This window comes from Triturus cristatus, chromosome 8 (assembly GCF_964204655.1).
Source record: "Triturus cristatus chromosome 8, aTriCri1.1, whole genome shotgun sequence".
NCBI classification, from domain to species: Eukaryota; Metazoa; Chordata; class Amphibia; order Caudata; family Salamandridae; genus Triturus; species Triturus cristatus.
Genome location: NC_140591.1, coordinates 1,643,002,081 through 1,643,022,015, shown reverse-complemented (window position 1 = coordinate 1,643,022,015; position 19,935 = coordinate 1,643,002,081). Strand labels below are relative to the sequence as shown.

The 19,935-nt window shown below is 47.3% G+C and overlaps 1 protein-coding gene across 1 annotated transcript in view; it reads right to left on the bottom strand.

The window, feature by feature from the left end:
- Positions 1-19,935, bottom strand: part of LOC146808477 (transient receptor potential cation channel subfamily M member 2-like) — a 1,642,641-nt gene that overhangs the window by 167,259 nt on the left and 1,455,447 nt on the right. The gene's annotated exons all lie outside the window — the stretch shown is intronic.

The window sequence follows — 19,935 nt, the reverse complement described above, 5'->3', positions numbered from 1 at the left end:
GCGCACGGTGCGCGAAGCGCACCGTGCGCGCACGGAACGAACTGCATGAAGTGGGCGCGCACGCCACGAACGGCGTAAAGTAACTTAGCATTTAAAAAACCGTACAAATTCACTGAAAAAACCATAGGTTTCACACACGTTATAGTTAGGAATTAGCATTTAAAAAACCTTGCAAATTCAATGAAAAAACCATAGGTTTCACACATGTTACAGTTAGCTGGACATTTCACTCGTAAAAAACCATTGAAATTCCCCCGTTATAGTTAGTGCAGGCAACTATAACTCACGCGACCGCAATCCTCTGCTGATGACATATGTGTCTTTATGAAAAAAAAATATTTGTAATATATCTATAGCTAAAATTTAATGGAAGAAGACATGGGCAAATAAGTGTCTAAATACAGTATTAGCATCAGCAGAGGATTGCGGTCGCGTGAGTTATAGTTGCCTGCACTAACTATAACGGGGGAATTTCAATGTTTTTTTACGAGTGAAATGTCCAGCTAACTGTAACATGTGTGAAACCTATGGTTTTTTCATTGAATATAGATATATTTATACATACACAGACACGTCATAAGAGTGTTCTGGAGACGGGCGCAGCCTAGAACATAGCAGTGTAGGACATGTTCCTGCAGAGCTTCCAGCCGGTGCTGTAATCCTGTAACAAATCCTGCCGGAAAGTAATCGAAAAGTGGGCGGGCTTACCGGAGAACGGTGCTGGAGTGGCAGGTGCAGACGTTAGAGACACCCATGGTCACAAACGCTGTGACAGACAATCAAAAAGCCGACATCCCTATATCGGCAATCAAGATGGCGAACCAGCAGTCCTAACTGCCCTCTAAACTGAGCTGGAGACGGCCTCTGGTGCGAGGAGAGCCGCTGATCGTTGCTGGACTGTGCATTGTTCTGCTCCCTTCCCACACTCTGGAGGCCGGCCCCACTCTGGTGCTAGTGGACGGGTATCAGTGGCCTACCCGTGCCTCTCTCCTCCTCTCCCAGGCCGTGCAGGCAAGATGGTCTTCCTGGCTGCAGGACTCCTGAGGGGCATGGAGGCAGAGCTACATGAGGCCCAGGCTCATAGAGCAGAGATGGCCTACATGAGGGCCTTGAAAGGTGCTGTCAGACAAGAAGTGCCAGGACCTTGGATCGACAGCGGGATCTCTGAGGTGGGGAGGCCGCTGGCGCAGAGGGGCTGAGCCACGTTGCAGGAGTCAGCTCCCCCCTGACTCACCCGCCCACACCCAGCCACCGGAGGACTTCTGAGGAGAGGGTGTCACTTGAGGAGAGGAGTTCTTTACCCCAGCTCCTTCTGTGAGTTGCTTGCATGCCTCTAGTCACCATGTGACTGAGATGGGGGTGGGGGAATCACCTGAAGCTGGGGGTGAGCGAGAGCAGGTTGGGATAGCACCACTGGTCGGATGTGGAGCCTCCCTCCTAGCACAACGGTCAACAAGACAAAGGGGGGTGTAGAGGACCCGATCCACACACAAAATACAGACAAATTCGATCTTCCCCTTTGAATGCAGTGGCCCCTGCCTGGGTCTGGAGGGTGATTTAGGCCTGAGGTGAACCTCCAAACATTATAAAAAGGTCTGAATGTGGCTCACATGACCTAGGTCAGGAGAGAGTGGCGTGAACTGCTGGAGGGATCTCCTCTCTGTTAAGCACTGGGGCAGGGGGGCTCTGGGCGGCTGTTCTCCTTTCCTCAAGCCCTGCAGGGTGGAGGGGGCTGGGATTATATCTGGGCACAGCCATCTGGTCTACCACTTTCAAAAAACGAGCAAGGAGGAATCCGAGAGAGGGCAGAGCCAGGTCCTGGAGCTGCTGCCAGGGTGACACTAATGAGAAACCTAGCACAAAAACAGTCATACTCCTCGCTGTCACACTGGACTTAGGGCATTAGAATCAGTGGCAGCACTGAGAAGTCTTTGTGGTGGGACCAGGTATCTGGACAGAATCCGGTGTAGACATAGGATAAAAATGGCTCAGAAGAAAGCTCGGCATAGCGAGACACAGCCCTGATTTCAAGACTACTAGCAAACCCACTGCACCACGACCTTTACCAAGGATGACTAAAGATAAAGACCTGAAATCACCAAGACAGAGAAAAATGGACAGATAAACCAAAGAGGAACCTGCTCAGCCCCTGCCCGATATTGCTACTCTACTCAAGGCATACAGTCGACCAAAGAGGCGCTGGAAAACAGGATTGGGGAAGTACACTCGGAAGTCACACTACTCCAACAAAATCTCCGCAACGTATCAGAGAGAGTGACAGAGAAAGAGAAACGAGACTGAGAAGTCAAAGACACAGTCAAAAACCTGCAAAAGGAGATCATGAAACTCAGTTGCTCGCACGGCAAACTGCAATGGCGTCTCCTTGATGCTTAAAACAGAGTGCGAATGAACAATCTACGATTTGTGGGATTCCCGGAGGGGGTGGAGGTACCCAATCTACATACGTTCCTAAATAATTGGCTGAAAACCATTATATCTCCACCTGCTTCATAATTGAACACAAACATAGAGCTTTGAGTACAAAGCCACCACCTGGAGCCCAATCAAACGGGTTATGATTTTATGCGAATCGCGCTGCCTGGGAGAAGTCATGATCTTCCCAGACTATAGCCCGGAAGTACAACGCCAGAGGACTTTTGATTCTGTAAAAGTGAAATTTCGAGCACTGCAAGTAAAATGCTTGCTTCTTTTCCCATCAAAACTGAAAGTCATATACAATGGAAAAACACTGTTGCACAAGTTACTTACCTTTGGTAATGATATATCTGTAGGAAACATTAGTTAGTTATAGATTCCTTACCTTAGAATTACCCCCAGGCGTCAGACTGGATCCGGAAAGATTTTTGGTCAGCATTCCCTCTGCACGTCGGAAGGTGGCGTCGGCCGGCTCTGCATTCGTTGTCAGCGTTGTGGTCGCCGATACTTAGACGCCGCCCTTGCGCGCTGACATCAGTTCTGTACACGACTTTCCGTGCCAGAAACGCAGACCCATGCAAGACACTGACCACTGGTGCACAAAACTAGGGCCCTGAAAGGATATCCTTAACCATAGAAATCAGTTCGCAGACGGGGTGCATGGGTGGGGCGGTAAGGAATCTATAACTAACTGATTTTTCTTACAGATATATGATTACCGAAGGTAAGTAACTTGGGAATCTGAAAGAAACATGTTAGTTTTATATTCCTTATCTTAGAATAGATACCCCAGCAATACCGACCCCGGTGGTGCGTCTGCAAACCAAGATCACACCAGAAAGTCCTGGAGAACAGAACGGCCAAAGAAGCCGTCTCTCCGGACTTGGCTGTCCAGGCAGTAGTGTTTGGTGAACGTTTGCAATAATGCCCACGTGGCCGCCTGACAGATGTCATTCAGAGACACTCCTCTTCCCAAGGCAGTAGTTGCTGTCATCGCCCTGGTGGAGTGAGTGCGTAGCCCAACTGGAGGCTCCTTTTTAGCCAGAGAGTTGCAAGCCTTAATACACACTATGACCCAAAGAGAAATGGAGCGTTTGTGTATGGCCCGACCCTTCTTTGCACCCACGTAGCCAACAAAAAGTTGATCATCCAGCCGGAACTGTTTTGTGCGGTCCAGATAGAAGGAGAGCACACGCTTTGGGTCAGACGGTGGAGCCTCTCTTCTTCCTTTGAAGGATGCGGCGGCGGAAAGAAGCTGGGTAAAGTAATGGTCTGTCTGATGTGGAAGGCAGTGACAACCTTAGGAAGAAAGGATGGACAGGTCCTGAGAACCACCTTATCCAGATAAACAGACAAGAAAGGAGGTTTTGAAGAAAGAGCCTGGAGCTCACTCACCCTTCCAGCGGAAGTGATAGCTACTAGGAAAGCAGTCTTAAGAGTTAAGACATGTAAAGGACAGTTATGAAGCGGCTCAAAGGGAGCGCACATTAAATAAGTTAGCACAAGATCCAAGTCCCATGTAGTGAGTTCTCCCTGAATACGTACATACATTGTTAAGTTAGCATAACCACGTTGGAGGTTAGAAAGCCATCTTGCTGCTTTTGCGCACGACACTGCGTTTACATGTTATTTCTTAAACAAACTGCTGACTCGAGACTTGTCTCACACGAGAGCAATCTGTTGTTACCATCCCAAGCTCTGCGCAGCGACCTTGGTCTGTACATGGTGTGACAAACAGTCTGGATTATTACACAATGCATGTTTTCCACTCTAGGTTGATCGACCCACTATTTAGCCATAACACACGCGCAGCTGCAAATACCTGAAAGTTGGTGCTTTTAATATCACAGACATCATGTTTATTATTCAGACCGAAGACGAGCCTTCCTGCGAGAAGACTTCTGATGCTCCTGTGATGTGATTTCACTAAGCTGATCTTTGAGGTATGGGGTCCCCTATTCAAGCCTAAGAGACCTTCTATTAGCATAATAATAATATTAGCTTCTTAGTAAAGGGAAGGTGGTAGTATCCACTGTCATTATAATATGATCAACCCTTTTATATTCTATGGTATTGTAACTATGTTGATGGTTTTGATTTTAATCATTTGTCTGCTTGTATTAGCCAAAGTACTGCATCTTAGGACACGTGGTCTATAAAAATAAACTCTTTTTATTTACACCGTGTCTCTGTTGATTATTGTTGTGGACTGATGTGAGAATAATATACGAACAGGTATTTCCGATTCCCACCATTCCTGAGAGTACACTAAGTAGCTTGTTCTGGGTTGTCTTTTCATTGGGATCTCTGAGCTAAATCTCGGATAACGAATGGGACACTTATGCTAGCCGGATACTGGGTTCTGGGTTCTGAGGTGAGTTTCTGGTACACCACAATTCACTGAGGTCCTGGGGTTCTACGCATAGTTCTGTGTATAAGCAGAATCCCTGCAACATGGCGCACCTAACGTTTGGTCTATGAGTTGAAACGCCTTAGTAGTGCTTACATTTAGTCCACAGCACCCTCATTCTTGTTTCCGGATAACAAGTCTGACGGATTTAAACCTACCTAGCTCTATTGATATAGGTTCCTTCAAGCTTGATCATTAAAAAGGTTATTGAACCCTTGTGCTACTGAATACTTGAAGTGTAGCTTGTCCTCATGTCGGTAGATATTGCGGCGCACAGCCGTGCAGCTCTGAAACGTCATTTGACGCAGTATGGGGTGCCGGACACTGGTATGGACGTCATCTTTGTGGTAGGAGCCGATGCGGCTCATCCCTATGAGTTGTTCTACTCTTGGGTGACGATTCCGGCTGTAGGGGATGATAACACCTTTCATTCTTACACTGCCGCTGCCGTGCCAGCGAACTATGCGCCGTATAGGACACAGGAAATACCAATATCTGCTTGGCAGCATCTTATTTGGTTTAATGGCGCCCTTCCCCATGTGGTTATACCGCCAAGAATGGGCCCTTTATCAATTGCAGGAGCCACTTGGCCGGTACTAGCCGGATTTACGCCTCATCCCCGTTACCTCACGGTGACGGTGGCTGAGTTGCGTGTACTACACACTGCCCTAATAACGGTATATAGGGCGTTGGTGCAGTACGTGTCGCGCAATATGCAGGCGGGGGCACCTGCTGTTGCGGGGCAGCCTACTGATCACCACGCGGTGGTCATTAGTCCTGTTATGGTTAATTCTGTTATGGGCAAGCGTCCCCTCACAAGGGATGATTATCCCTTTTGGCTTGCTGAAAAATTTGACCAAATAGAAGCGGTATATCCGAATACTACTCCTGTGGAGAAGCACAGGATCCTCACCATTAGTTTGCCTAAAGACTTGGTCCCCCACATAGACGATTGTGTAAATTGGGGCAAGGTCTTTGCTGCGACGTACGCGCAGTGCTTTGGCACTCCGTCTATGTTGCAGCTGCCCTCCGTTATCAAAAGAGTTCAAGAGAACCATGGTGCGGAGTCTGCGGTAGAGTTAGGGATGCGGCTCCTCGGTCAATTTGACCTGGTGGCTACCATGATAATTGGAAACCTAAAGGGTGATGCTTTGCATTTCCAGGTTCGTAATGAACTGAAGCGAGTTGCTGAGGAGGACAAACCGCAGGAATTTGCGAAAATAATCGCAGAGGCATATCGGGATTTAGGTCGTAGCTCTTTAGGAGTTAAGCCTGTCATAAAGAATCCCGATCTAAAACAGCAGGGTAAGGCAGAAACGTCTGGTGAGGACGAACGACCCATTTTTCCAAAACAAAAATGGCAGTTTAAACAACAGGGAAAGCAGCAGCAACAGAAACAGGGCTCTCGGCCTGCCTCTCCCGTACAGTCAAGTAGTGAACGCACTTATGATCTGCGCGATCGTGCTACTATAAAGTCTCCTGATAGATTTCAGGTTTCTGAACAGCGCTCTCCTCGTTCTTCACAGGAAACATCGGCTACACAGTCCGGTGGCGGAGGCGGTGGCAAAGGTCGGGGTGCTCCACAACAACGTGACCAACCCCGACAGACTGAAGGCAAAGGCAAGCAGGACGAATTTGCACGACAAAGACCCCCGTTTCAGAAGAAGAAAGTGGCGGCTCTGACGGCGAGGTATGCCTCAGATAGTGCGGACACAGCTTCGGAACCGGACATGGGCGCTGACGCTCCTAGACAGCGCAGCGGAAATTACCATAGTCCGTCAAGCTCTGCGTCCATTTCTGGCGGTGACAGCAACTGATATATCGGTTACTGTTGAAACAGCTGACACCAGAGTGGCACCCCCTGACAGACTTTATGAAATAGTCTTATTAATTGAGGGTGACATACAACGTACTATAAAAGGGATCTTTTGGGATAATCTGACCACCACCTATGATATCCTCCTAGCGGAGGCAGATTGGCCCCCAGCCTTCATTTTGGAAGCTCCTAGAGGGGAGGAGGTGATCCTCCCGTCCTTTGCGCACACAGTGCCTAAGGACCAGGCTGAAGTGTACGCTGAGGAGTAGGCGCTGGCGCTTGCGCCAGCGGTGTATCGTACTCAGGTGGGATGGGACCGGTTGTCCCCCTGCCATGAGATTCCATTGCGGTCTATGCCCCAGCCTCAACCCCAATATCCCATGCGTCTTGAAGCTAGACCCCACGTCTCGGCGATCCTTGAACAATTGGAATATCAGGGTGTTATTGAAACGTGTGTGTCCCCTATGAATAACCCTTTATTCACTGTAACGAAGCCTGACGGCTCGTACCGTTTAGTTTTGGATTACTGGCACCTAAACTCCCATTGCCGGACCTGCGCGGTACAAAATACACATAGCTCGGCTCTTGTCGACAGTCTCGTGCGTAAAAGGTTTAAAACGACACTTGACATTTCCAATGGCTTTTTTAGCCACAACCTGTCCACACTGAGTAGCCAGTGGACAGCGTTTACTTCGGGCGGCAAACAAAAACAGTTTACGAGATTAGCCATGGGCTACAAAAATAGCCCTGGCGTCTTTTCCGCTCGCGTGGTTTCTCTCTTGGAAAGGATAGACCCCGACGCATACTCCTATGTTGACGATATCTACCTCACGGATGATGAGCTGCTGCCGCATCTGTCTCGAGTCGACAATATTATAGTGAGTTTTGCAGACTATGGCTACAAATTCAATTTTGCGAAGTCTCACATCGCGGAATATACAGTGTTGTTTTTGGGCTACGAGCTCAATAATGAAGGTAAGGGGTTAGCTCCCCACTTTCTGGAGAAGTGCGCATGTTTAAGTGCTCCTTCGACACTGAAAAAATTGCAATCTCTGCTGGGCTTTCTGAATTTCGGCCGTACGTACATTCCTGATTATGCCCAGCGTATCAAGCCGCTTTACGCCTTGGTACAACCCACATTTTCGAAGTCTAGCTGGCAGCTGGAACATTCTAAAATTTTACAGTCTTTACAGGCTGACCTTCTTGCTTCACAATATTTGCTGACACGTGATAACCGCACTAACCTGGTAATAAGAATAGTGCCAGGCGCCGTGGGTTTCACGTATTTGACGTTTAATGAGGGCGATACAGTCCCCATTGCGTACAAATCCCACTTGTACACCTCTGCTGAATTACGTTTTTCCGCGGTCGAAAAAGTTCTGACTGCAGTGCAGATGGCGATCCTTAAAGAACGCGCACTGTCACATGGGAAACAGATTCTGGTTGTAACACCCTATCCTGCTTTAGAGGCAGTGACAAAGGCAAGTGTACCAAATTCTAAAGCTTTGCATCCACGGTGGATACAATGGGCCACAACACTGACATCGCCAGATGTCACTTACATCTTTGATGCCTCATTACAGACTCAAGAGTACTTGCAGTATGAATTCGTTCATCCGGCTCCTCTGTCTTTGCGCCCGCTCGAAGAATACCATTGTGTCATATACACTGACGGGTCTGCGCAGCCCGCAATTGGATCGAAGCACGCTTATTCAGCGGCTTGCGCAATTGTCGTAGGTACATTCGTAAATGGTGAATTCCAATCTGATGCAGTGCATACGCAGTCATTGGGTGATTGTACCGCGCAATTGGCGGAGCTTCGGGCTCTAGTGCTTGCACTTGAGTTTGCTGATCCCCGAGTCACTACTCTTATAGTGAGTGACTCCTTCTACTGTGTCCAGTCCTACAATGACAATTTACACTTCTGGTCTCAGAATGACTATCGAGACACAAAAGGTAGCACAATTAAGCATAAAACGCTTTGGGTTCGAGTGGCAGACTTTAAAGAACGTCTCCCTCTCGTGAATGTTATTCACACTCTTGGTCACCAGCGACTTGGTGTCCATGCTGTCGGCAACAGCTTGGCTGACGAGGCAGCAAAAACAGCAGTGGCTACATACTTAGTGGCAGCAGTTACAAGATCCAAAAGTAAGATTGATGATGACATCTTGGCAGCTATTGCTGCTACAGAGAAGGGAAGTGATTACCCGAAGGGTTTTCCTTCTCGTTACGTTTATCATTTAAGTCCTGATAACGTCCCATTAGTGAGGATTAACGACGTTGGTGACAGAATTATTCCCAACGCGGACTGCAGACCAGCACTGATCTTGGCTGCGCACGAGGGGTTGGCGTCTGCCCATGCCGGTGTGTCAGCTACAATATCTCTGCTACAACAACGTTACTGGTGGTTTGGTTTATATAAACAAGCGCGCGCTTATGTTCTTGATTGTGACATTTGCCAACAGATTAAACCTTCTACTGTTGCGCGCCCACCACAAACCCAGTTGTACATATCTAATAAACCATTTGGTTGTGTTTATTTGGATCACTGCGGTCCTTTTTCTTCTGATACTGCGTACAAGTACATCTTGGTTGCAGTGGATTCGTGCTCACGTTTTCTATGGGTATGGCCACAAAGGAGTGCTGACTCGCGGACTGTCATCAGGGATTTGCGTGTCTTTGTGGGAACTTTTGCGTGTGGTACCTTCCATTCTGACCAGGGCCCTGCGTTCGCCTCTAAGGCTTACAAGGAGGCTATGAGAAATTTGGGGGTCCTAGTCAAATTTTCGTCCCCCTACCGACCTGAGGGTAATAGTGTGGTGGAGCGAATGAACCGTGACTTAAAGCAATCATTGACAGCACGTGTTTTAGGCACAGGCCGGAACTGGCTAGCCCATTTGTATAACGTCCAACGTGCACTTAATAATCTCCCTAGAAGGTCTCTGGGTGGGCGGACCCCGTACATGATGCTCTTCGGAATCAGAATGTTTGTCCCAGACCTTGATGGTCTAGACATGGCGGCGTCGACCGCACCCTTTGACGTAGATGATCACTGTGCTGTTTTACAGACTCTACAAGAAGCCAGAGACACTCTTTCGAAGGAACACTTGCCCTCCACATCTGAAGCTGAAGTTCAGGTTCCGGTAGTCGGCTGGCTACCCCGAGTTGGAGACCTGGTCCGTGAGAAGGTGGAGAACAAGAAGGAGTTTGGCCCCTCTTATCGTGCACCAGTTCCAGTGCTTGGAGTGCAGGGTACAAGAACAGTCATTTTACCTCCACTTCCTGGTCGCAAAGACAACAGGTACATCTCTATTGACAATGTCAAGCTTCAGCGAGTGGCCGATACTTCTTAGTATGACTCCAGCAGTTTCATGCCAGACGATGCAAAGAAATTCAATGTTGGCTCTTGCTTCTAACACCTTGCCTGATGTTGCCATCGAGATGCAATCCGTAACTGATCCCTTGTTGTTAACCCCGGCTGGTGGTTTGCCCGAAGAGACTGAGTATGCCTATCCTACACGTGGTCCCTCGCCTGTTTTACAATCTACAGCACTTGGCCGGTCCCGTTTCTCCTTTGACACTGACTCATTGCCCTCAAGCCCCCCATCGAACATTGCTGTTTTTTTCAGCTGGTTTAAGAGACATTTTTTGGTTGCCCCTTGGACATACGTCTGGTTGATGCTTTTCAGTATTTTTTTGTTTATGTCAATTGGATTTGTGATAGTTTTTTTCCGTTTGGTGGATGGCCACTATCTCAAAGAAAGATCGACAATTAGACTTATCAATGGAACTTTGGCCCCCCACTCCTCGTCCCACATCATGAAGAGGGACCAGACTTTTGTGAATATTACTGCCTGGCCCGTCTTGGATGGAATCGCGTGGGATGCTGTTAAATTCCAAATTCATGGGCCTACAGAGGTCATTAATGTACCTAATGTATTCGTGTTTCTATGGGTGATGTGGTTAGGCAGAACATACGTTCTGATGATTGGGATGTACACGCCATTGAATCACTGTTTTCAGATTTGAAATATTATGCCGCTTTTGAGGCTGAAGATTTATATGAAAATGCGGCTAATTATGCGGAACAGTATTGTTTTCAACATTATGGCAATCACTTCCTGCATAAAGCCAATACATTTAGAAATTTTGTAAATTTTACCCAATGGGAACACTGTCCTACTCCCTCTTTTGGTAGTTCACATACCCTAGTTGATAAGTATACTTATTTTACCGATTTCAGTGTTTCCAACCCGGCAGCATTTTATTTTAAGGTGCTGCCTGAGTCTGCCGCAAAGGTTCGACTGACACACACAAAGTTACTTTATTCCAAGTCCTTTATGGACGAGTTGTCAATCAAAGGTTATGAACTATGGAAGGCTACTATTGATCTTAAGTCGGTTTGGGGTTCCAGACCGTGGCAGGTTCAAGGTACTGAGGCTTTACATCGTGCCTGTCTTATACCAAATCATATACTATTTTTAAATTCATCCATCTTCCAAACCACCTGTTTCGGATTGGCCACTTCTAAACAATTAAAGTCACCTTCTGTGCCGGATCTGGGCGCTTACCCCAATTGGGATAACCACACAGATCTGTCCCTTGCTGCTTTGCAATCATTAGTTTCGAATACATCTTTCAATATTTCGAAATTTAATAGTGAGGGTTGGTTGGTATGGCAAAGCAGTTCTGACACCTGTCAACGTCGTTTTCTAGGACTGATACCGGGGTATACTCAGGAACGCGTAGACCCTCGGTTTGAGTCGTCACATACTGTAACTACATACTCTGTGGGAAAGTTATGTCAATCCTGGCTGCGACACTCCACCTTGGCTTCTGTCAAAGTTCATTTATCAAAGTTACATGACAAAATAGATTTGAATGATTTTGTTAAGGGTCCTGTGGGTGGCAGAACCAAAAGGTGGGCGTATGCTATTTACAACGAGGTGTGGAAGTTGTCGCAAATTGAGGCGGCTTCCAGATTGAGAGCTATTGACCAAGCAAACATGGAAAAGGTTTTAGCCATTATAGATAACAGCATTAGCACTCTCTCTTCTAGAATTTATACATTAGATAATATTGTTTCGTCAGTTGTTGATATTGTGCATGATGATGTGTCTGTGTTATATCATGGTCAAAACCAGTTGCGTTCTGTTATGCAGTTTGCATGGACATTGCAGACGTTAAAGGCAGGGAAGGTCCCTTGGGACTATCTAACCACTACATCGTTATTCCTTCCCTTTAACCTTACTGATAAGCAGCGATTTATGTCCATGAAGGATGCTACATATTCATTGTTACATATTGAAAAATTAGAACCGTTACCTTTCTCTGTGGCGGAAATCAATTCGGCCACGTGGCTTGTCCACGGATTGATAACTTTGCCTTTCGCGCTTTTTAAGTTTACGTCTTGTATGAAACATTATGCTCTAGGTAGATATGAACAGCTGGGCACCGCTTTCATACATGAGATTTGGTCCCTCCCCTTTACGTATCGATGTACTAGAGACGGGACTGAGGTTTATTTGAAGGGAGAGGAATGTACCACGACACCAGATCATTCCTTGGTATGTAGGCACATTCAATTACACGGCGCATGCAATGTACAAGCCCCGAATTTGGCCTGCGTCCTACGAGGTGTCCCAGTGCCTGTGATTACTCCTTCTTTCACGCTGCTTGCAAATGGTAGTTATTTGATTTTGAATAATGAAGCTTGCTGCGGGATGTTAGTGGGAATCCCGTACATAGTCACTGTCTCGCAGAAAGTTGTCTGCTGCAATAATGTTCTCTTTCCACCCCCGCATGGGCGGCTGGATTTTTCCATCTGGCCTTCGATTCCAACCTTGAAAGCAGAGTTCAACAAGTTGAGCAGAATAAGAGCTCTATTGTCCCAAAAAGAGGTGCCATTGACTTCCTCTCGTGAAACATTTGTCCTTCACGTTGCTAATACGCGCACTGAGGTACAGGCGCTTCTGAATACTGACCTCCCCCTACATTTCGGCACTTTGATCCGAACTATTTTCAATGCCTCGTCCACGACCGGCCTGGCTCATTTTTTTAAACTTGTAGGCTCAGGCCTCGTGACCTCTTTCCAAACTATTTTTGGTGTGATTCCGGCATTTTTTCATTCGCTTTTCTCGAGCATCTTTGGAGGTGTTCCGCTGCTTCTGGCGCTAGTGGCAGGTGTGCTGCTTTTACTTTTCATACTGCGGAATGGCTGCTCCTTCTGTGCCACACGAGCACCTGTCCCGCCTGCATCTTCTTCGTGATACGATGCTTGACTTTTATGGAACTCTGCCATTGGCGACCTTAAGCCTGGCATATGGATTATCCTTCAGGTATTCCTACTTCACCTGCGTGCAACCTGTATTTCACTGCCTGGATTGTCCCTTTGAATGGCCTTTGGATTTGTGCTTGACCAACCTGGTGTCTCCGGTGCCGGATTTCGATCGACTGATGAGGCCCTTAGTGTCTCACGAGTTGGCCTGTTCTGGTGTCCGGATTATGGCCTGTGGTGCGGCGCATGGTATCATGGGTAATTGGGACATCTCAACGGCTGCCTACGACTTCTTGGCTATGAGCTATTTGGAGGAACATTCCGGGTGCCCTCTGATCGTGCTAGAGGCTCCGATGGTTGAAGAACACGTATGTTCCTTTTCGTTGATGGATTGGATGGCTGAGACTTTCAGTGGCCCTGCAAATGATTTTTTGTTGGAAGCAGTTGCCACGTATGCTGCCTATACATTCATGGAGTGACTGCACTGTCGTTCTCTGCGCCTGTGCTCCTGGACATCAACCTGCCGCAGCATTTACTTTTTCTTTCTCCTTCTTTTTTCTCTTCCTGATGGTCGTTTTGAGTTTTTTTTAACTTACATTTTTTTACAGACACCCCTGTTTCCTTTTTTTTTTTGTTTTGTCGTTTCAGACTTTAGCACTTTCTGAAACTTTGGATTGGTTACGCCTTGTTCTGCTCTGTCGAAACTGAACTCTGCGTTCTCTATTTTCTTGCCTACTAAATAGTGCTTCGATCAAGGGGGCATGTAGTGAGTTCTCCCTGAATACGTACATACATTGTTAAGTTAGCATAACCACGTTAGAGGTTAGAAAGCCATCTTGCTGCTTTTGCGCACGACACTGCGTTTACATGTTATTTCTTAAACAAACTGCTGACTCGAGACTTGTCTCACACGAGAGCAATCTGTTGTTACCATCCCAAGCTCTGCGCAGCGACCTTGGTCTGTACATGGTGTGACAAACAGTCTGGATTATTACACAATGCATGTTTTCCACTCTAGGTTGATCGACCCACTATTTAGCCATAACACACGCGCAGCTGCAAATACCTGAAAGTTGGTGCTTTTAATATCACAGACATCATGTTTATTATTCAGACCGAAGACGAGCCTTCCTGTGAGAAGACTTCTGATGCTCCTGTGATGTGATTTCACTAAGCTGATCTTTGAGGTATGGGGTCCCCTATTCAAGCCTAAGGGACCTTCTATTAGCATAATAATAATATTAGCTTCTTAGTAAAAGGAAGGTGGTAGTATCCACTGTCATTATAATATGATCACCCCTTTTATATTCTATGGTATTGTAACTATGTTGATGGTTTTGATTTTAATCATTTGTCTGCTTGTATTAGCCAAAGTACTGCATCTTAGGACACGTGGTCTATAAAAATAAACTCTTTTTATTTACACCGTGTCTCTGTTGATTATTGTTGTGGACTGATGTGAGAATAATATACGAACAGGTATTTCCGATTCCCACCATTCCTGAGAGTACACTAAGTAGCTTGTTCTGGGTTGTCTTTTCATTGGGATCTCTGAGCTAAATCTCGGATAACGAATGGGACACTTATGCTAGCCGGATACTGGGTTCTGGGTTCTGAGGTGAGTTTCTGGTACACCACAATTCACTGAGGTCCTGGGGTTCTACGCATAGTTCTGTGTATAAGCAGAATCCCTGCAACACCCACTGAGGCATAACGAATGGAATTTGAGGAAAAAGATGAGTTAAGCCTTTCAAGAAACTGTTAACTACTGGGGACTTGAAAAGAGAAGGCTGATCTGACAGCTGAAGAAAGGCAGAGATGGCAGAAAGGTAGCCCATGATAGTGCCCAGAGCAAACTTCAGGAGGCAGTTCAAAAGACGTCAACTGCCGCCGCTCAATCTTTACGCAAGGAGGTAGAGACTGGACAGGTTAGGGTAGAGGACCGCCCTGTGCTGCTGCTATAGAAGATCCTCCCAAATAGGCAGTCTGATCGGAGGATCGATAGCCACGTTGAGCAGCTTGGGATACCATACTCTTCGTGCCCAATCCGGAGCCACAAGAATGACTTGGGCCGGGTGTGCCTGAACTTCTTCAGCACTCCGGGCAGAAGTGGTATAGGCGGAAAGGCGTACAACAGAATGCAACTCCACTCACAAAGAAAAGCGTCACCGAGCGAGTGCCGCCTTGGAAATTCCAACACGCAGAAATGCTGACATTGCGCATTCTCTTTGGTGGCGAATAGATCTAACCAAGTCTCTCCCCACTGTTGAAAGAGACCTTGCACCACCTTCATGAGAAGATGCCATTCATGATCCATCATGCACCTGAGTTCGTCCACCCTGGCGTTCAGAGAACCGGTCAGGTGTTAAACCACAAAGGAAAGGTCTTGATGTTCCAGCCATGTCCAGAGGCAGAGGACCTTCTGACGTAGGGTCCACGACCCCACCCCGCCCTGTTTGCTGCAATACCACATGACGGTGGTGTTGTCTGGGAACACCTACACTGAGGAATGCCTTCAGTGCAAGAAAAAATCACCTGGCGCTCCAGAAAGTTGATGTGAAGCCCTGACTTCGCCAGAGGCCTCTGATCTCGGCATCTCCTAAGTGGCCGTCCCATCACAAAAGGGAGGCATCCGTCGCCACGGTGTGGTCTGGTTGGGGAAGAGAGAGGGATCTGCCATTGACCCTATCCTGGTTTGTAAGCCACCACTGCAGTTGTCGAGCAGTGCTCTCCGAGATCTGAACGCAATCGGACAGATTTCCCTGATGCTGCGCCCACTGGAACTTCAGGTCCCACTGCAGAGCCCGCAAAGGCCACCTGGCTTGATCGACCAGCAGGAGCCCATGAGGCCCAGCAGCCTTAGGGTTAATCTGACCGGAACCCGGGACAGAAGCTGAAAGGTCGGAATCAAAGCCCGAATATCGCAGACTCGCTGTTCGGGAGGATAGACCCGAAACTGCGTCGTGTCCAGAACCGCTCCGATGAAGAGGAGCTTCTGAGAGGGAATCAGGTGCGACTTCGGCATATTGATGGAGAACCCCAGCAAATGCAGGAGGTTGGCCGTAGTCTGGAGGTGAGAGACAAATATCTGGGGCGAGCCCGCCTTTAACAACCAGTTGTCGAGATAGGGGAAGACTGAAACCCCTGATCCGCGCAGATGAGCTGCAACCACCGCCATCCCTTTTGTGAACACCTGAGGGGTGCTGGTAAGGCAAAAGGGGAGCATGGTAAACTGAAAGTGCTCGTGGCTTACCGTGAACCATAGTTAACTCCGATGGGCCGGTAGGACGGGTATGTGAAAATAGGTGGCCTGCAAGTCCAACACTACCATCCAGTCTTGCGGGTCGAGGGCAGACAAGACCTGAGCAAGCGTCAACATCTTGAACTTCCAGATGAAGCGATTGACGTCCCCGAAATAAAAGATAGGACGCAGGTACTTGTCCTTCTTGGGAACCAGAAAGTAGTGGGAGTAGAAACCACAACCTACTTCTGGGACTATTTGCAAAACCCACCTGTCCAAAGTGATGGTGCACCAGTGGGGGCGGTGATGGTGAATCCTGCCACCCTATGGATTTTTATGGGCCTGAGAGGTCGGACTAGGAGGGCTTGGAGGCTGCTGCGGGGGGGAGTTGGTGGACTCGCTCGCCCGCTGCCCCCCAGAACTCTGACGTTGGTTCCCATGTCCCCAGCCGCGGAAAGGTTGAGTAACTTGCTGCGGCCTGTGGCCATGGGTGGGATGTAGCGGGGCACCCCTTCCGTAGCCACAAAAGGGGTGAAAAGCAGACTGCGCCGAGTGGGAGCAGAGGCCCAAGGACTTGGCCGTAGCCCATGAGTCCTTGAAGTGCTCTAGGGCGTTGTCTGCTTGTCACCAAAAAGGCGACGGCCATCAAAGGGCATGTCCATCAAGGTGTTCTTGACATCCCCTGAAAAGCAAGTGGACCTCATCCAGGCATAGCGGGAAGCGCTACCAACGTTGAAATGGTCCTACCCAGAGAGTCAGTGGTGTCCAGCACACAACAGATCGTAAACTTTGCTGCATCTCTCCCGGCGGCGACAGCCTGTGAGAGCACTGCCCAGGTCTCCTCCGGACACTGAGGCAGCACTTGCGCCACCGTATCCCACACTGAGTGCGAATAATGGCCCAAGAGACATGCAGTGTTTATGGCCCACAGTCCTAAGCTGGCGGAAGAGAACATTTTCTTGCCAAATGATCCAGCTTCTTGGATTCCCTTTCCGGTGGAGCGGTAGGGAAGGCGCTTTTGGAGGTGGAGGCTTGGACCACCAAGCTCTCCGGGGGTGGGGAGGGGGGTGTTGGGAGAAGAAAGTGGTGTCGCCTGGAGCCGGGCAGTTGTGTCGGGTGATCATCCTGTCCATGGGAGCCCCCGTGTTGGGCCTGGACCACGTGCCCAAAAGGACATCGGTGAGGGCCTCTTTAAATCGAAGAGCTCGCTGCCGGTTGAAGTACCTCAGTCAGGATGTTAGTCCTGACCGCTTCCATAGGAAGCTCGAGATTGAGAGCCTCGACTGCCCTACGCAACACCACAGCGTATGATGCTCCCTCCTTCCTTAGCCACGGTAGGAGACAACATGCCAAGGTCGGGTGAAGTGTCTAGACCGCTGGAATCCCCCAGTTCCTCTCTCCAGTCCTGCTCATTATCTAGATGATCAGTTAAAGTGTCACCTGACCCCTCCCAGTCCTCCTCATCATCCTCTGGGTGCCACTATTGTTCAGGAGTGAACAGGGGCATGAAAACCCCACCCAGCTCCAGATCTGGAATCGAACAAGGCCGTTCCGGTGCTGTGTCCACGTCGGGAAGGAGGCTGGGGTTGACGCCGGCCGGGTAGCCGACCGGCGCCGAGTGTGGAAGTGGTGCTGGAAGAAGCGGCGCCGGTGGAGGTGTAACGAGGTCAACCGGCACCAAACCATATCCAGGCCTGGTTAGTACTTAAACTTGAAAGGTAAATTGCTCTTGCTTGCAGATATCCGACAGTAGCGGTCCCCCCTATTCGAATGAGGAAGATGCGGAATCGGGTAGGTTATGTACTGAACATTTTCTCTACATGACTTGGGGTACTGTTATTAGGATTGCAGTAAAAGTTCAGAATTCTTTCGTTTTTGGGTGATGCCAAGGGGTTCCGTTAATGGGTCTCACACCACGATGATGATAATTGTTATCCTTTATCTTAAAACCTCAAAGAGTATACGGCCGATTGGTTGCACTACCATTTAATTGAATTGCGTACTTAATGCAGATAAGAAAAGATTCGAGAATGGTCGGCACTTTCTCCTTATCTCTGACATAAAGTAATGGAGTGTTTATTTTTACACAGTGTTACGTTCTTACCCCTCTCGTTTGCTGAGCCATCGATATTGATGATTTCTCTTATCGCAATTATTTTTATTTATTTTTATTTTTTTTGCGGCGCATTATGTTTGATCGGATTTTTAAATTATAGGCATCCTAAGGATTGTTCTCACCGTCCGTAACACTGGACGAACCACACTGGAAGGTTGGGATTTCACTGATGCTGTCGAACAGATCATTTTACCTTTAATTGACATACTTACCTTGCGAATGTAAGTACATACATCCCCCTTAGGAACTCTGCACTGAGTCCCGTAATTGGAGCATTTTTTATGACATTGTCACCCTTATTAACTAATAAGTGGGAGAAAGTTGATAGCTGGTTTCCCTTGGGTTAATAGATGCTATATCAAACGGTTACTATGATAGGTGACTTGGTCACATAGTTTCCTTACAAAACTTTCTCATATTTCTTTTTGCTTCTCGATTTTTTTAGAGACAGTGATTGATGTCCTTGGAATCGCCACTATCATAAACATACATTGGTGTATCACAGTTTATGGTGGGTACACATCCATTCTCCCTTTGTCGATTCAGATAGGGAAACATAGGGGGCACTGTAGCATAACTATGAATATTAACTGTTTCTTTAAATTCTATAGTTGTGGTATGACATGACACACGACTCAAAAATATGGTTTCTAACTAAACTATAGTTTGTCGATTCAGATAGGGAAACATAGGGGGCACTGTAGCATAACTATGAATATTAACTGTTTCTTTAAATCCTATAGTTGTGGTATGACATGACACACGACTCAAAAATATGGTTTCTAACAAAGCTATAGTTTTCTCACTATGTCTTAAGAGTATGACTATAGATTATAATTGTGTTCTTTTCCCTTGCGGAGGCCCTTTACAATGCTTTAACAAATAACATGGCTCTTTAACATAGGTTGGGGCCCATCATTGAATCTCTTTCTTGAGACTAAATTCCCACGTTATAAGTGATTGAGTCATGTTGATAGGTCCAGTCGATTTGTAAAATCTAACTAATTATTGTGTAAACAGCATGCACAAACAACATGTATAAACTTGCTTGGTAATAGCTTTTAATAGACATGGATCTGAAAGTTATTGTAGTCACTTTGTGTTTGTTTAGAATTGTTTAGTGGTGTCTTTTGTGATCATTATGAGAACTGAATTGATGTTGTTAATTCTTAAGTTTATATCTATTTTTATATGTATTCGGATTATGTCTTCTTGTCTTTCAGAAATCATTTGTCGAAATGTCGTTATATGTGTCACTTATATGTATTGTTTTATGAATTTTTGCAGCCCTGAAGAAGTCCCAAGTTGGACGAAACGCGTCGTCTGTTTTTAATGTTTATATAACAAATGAAAAATGAAGAAGAATTTTGAAAAGAAAAGACATCATGGATATGGACTAATTTAAAATACATTGTATTTTCTGAAAGTGGTGCACCTTTTGCTGTTTGTTCATACTGGATCCATAGGGGGCCTGTGGTGCCAGGGCTGGAGCTGCTGGCAGCATAGACCTAGGCCCCCCAACCAAGTCCACGGGGCCCAAAGGCACGCCGGCGGGGTCTGTCCGTCCAAAATGGCATGCATCGCCTCGTAGAACGTATGAAGCTGGGCAGGGTCACTCCGGGTCCCGGAAAAGGAGGGA